A 2452-nucleotide genomic window follows, 5' to 3' on the forward strand; every position below is an offset into this window, starting at 1 on the left:
TGTTATAAATATCCAAATGACCCTTGAAGGAAAACCGTTCCCCACTCCTGGAGGGTAAACAGGTGTTGGCTTGGGTGAAGGGGAAGATAGCATCCACCAATGGTGGGGGCAGGGCCAGCTACTGAGGGGTTTGTTATGCTGTTTAGATTGTTCGACACAACATGGATGGTCTGAAACGTAACCCCCACCTAATTCACACTAAAAGGTTCTTTTTAAGTAAGCTGTTCCAACAGGAGGACTGGGGCGAGCGATGGTGATTCCTTATGAACCGCCCTATGGAATAGAACACTAAGATTCCCTGTGACTTCAATACCTGGTTTGTGGAGAAGACTGCGTTCCAGAATAGGAAGGGATTTGCATGACATCACATTTGCTCTGCTCAAGAGCGTGGGTTTTATTCTGTAAACCACAGAACATGAAAGAAGGACGTGATTGGGCTTTGTAATCGCTGTATCAGCAGGGGGGGTGAGAAAGGGAGAAACGAGCAAGAACACACCTAGTGCCAACAGGCTGATTCCAGCTCACAGGGACCCGAGATCGGGTTTCAGAGATGGTACATCCTGATCAGAACAGACAGCCTCACCTTTCTCCCAAGCAGACGGTTGGTGGGTTTGAACCATGGCCTTGCTGTTGGCAGCCCACCACCTAACCCATAGCACCCGTTAATGCTCCTGAGAAGGGGGCAATAAGGAAGGTATAGTGGCAAGAGAGAAGTTATCACAACACTTTGAGGGAAAACCCAAAAAATAAACCCAGTGTCATCCAGTCGATTCCAATTCATAGCAACCCTACAGGCCCAAGTGGAACTGCTCCTTAGAATTTCAGAAACGGAATCGTTTCTTTGTTCTTCATTACATCTTTGTAAGCGGACAGCCTCGTCTTTCTCCCACACACCAGGAACCAATAGTGAATTTGAACCACTGACCTTGACAACCCAGCACACCTGTAGAACAACTTCTTCAAAGATTTCAAAGATCTCCTGGAGACAGACAGGGGGCCAGCAGGCAGGAAGGTGGAGGGCGAAGAGAGAGCGACAGTTCTCAGAGCCCCTCACTCTCATGCAAAAGACTAGCCCCCCACCCCACCCCCGGGAGGCATCATCGAGCAACAAAAAACAGGACTCTGAGATTGTGGGGACAATAGGCAAATAAGCAGTTGAGTATATGGAAGTAAAAGCAGAGCTGTTCTGCACAGTAGTTCTTTTTATCATATTAAAGACTGAGGTGCTTTGTAGTAAAGAATACTTTAAACTTCCCAAACTGATGTCTCAACAAACTCCACACCTTTTTTTTTTTAATGTCACATCTAACTAATTGGTCAAAAAAGTGAGGGCCGTGATTTGTGAAATTATGGGTGATTCTTTTGAAAAGTGAAAGCTATAGTTAAGAGTTGTTAGTTTGGAAAGGATGTAGAATTAAATCAACTTTAAAAAAATATATGGTGGGATAGTTTGTCTGCACTGTTGATGGAGGAAAATGTCCTTGGAAAGAGAAAGTGCTACTGATGGGAGAGGGAACCGCTCACGCAGACCAAGGATCTGCCCAGAGCATGTGGGGAGAGGTTAGCAGGGCGTGGATGGGAGAGATGGTGATGAACATCGTAAATGTGTTTGGAGTCTGAGAAGAGAGACGTTGAGCGAGGACCTTGTTGGTGGCCTTTCATCTGTGGGTGTGTGGGTAAGATGATCAGTAATGAGATCAAATTAGGTCTTTCAGGAATGTAGTAACATTTCCAATATTGACATTGGAAATTATAAATCTCAGCTCTAAGGATAATATAAAGAAATAATTGAGATGTGGATTGAGAATCCATATGGTTTCAAAATCATACAGTTTGTGATCACTAAATGTAAGTGAATTTTCATGAGTGCTAGTCAATAAAAACCAAACCCACTCCCGTTGAATCAATTCCAACTCACAGCGCCATGGTATCGGCTTCTTAGTCTCATCGTTCTCTTTCAAAGGAGCTGGTAGGTTTGAACTGCCGGACTAGGGTTAGCAGCCCAATGTCTAACTGACAGCGCCACCAGACTCCATAAAGCACCCATAGACAGATGAACTTGAAAAACGAGAGTGGCTGCTCTTGGAAAAGCTTATAGACACTGGTTTTCATGCCTCGTGGAATAAAGGCGAGGCTTTCTCCTCTGGCGAAGAGTTCGTCTACTCTCTCCGACAGGGTGGTTATGAGTTGGCATCAACTGGATGACAAGGAGTTTGGGTTGAGTTTTATTGGAGTTTTTTCCCCCCAGCCATTTAAAAATAGAGAAATCATTCTTAGCTCGTATTCCCTGCGCAGAAGAAACAATGGGCAAGATTTGGCAGATAGGCATAGTGTGCAATCCTTGTGTACAAAAAATTAACAGTAGCAATGATAAACATACAAATTTCCTCTAGTTCTTGAATGCTTCTTCCCCCTACCCCCCAACTATCATGATCCCAATTCTACCTTACAA

This window comes from Echinops telfairi, unplaced genomic scaffold, assembly GCF_000313985.2.
Source record: "Echinops telfairi isolate 266 unplaced genomic scaffold, ASM31398v2 ScPeMD7_22;HRSCAF=79, whole genome shotgun sequence".
In the NCBI taxonomy this organism is placed as follows: Eukaryota; Metazoa; Chordata; class Mammalia; order Afrosoricida; family Tenrecidae; genus Echinops; species Echinops telfairi.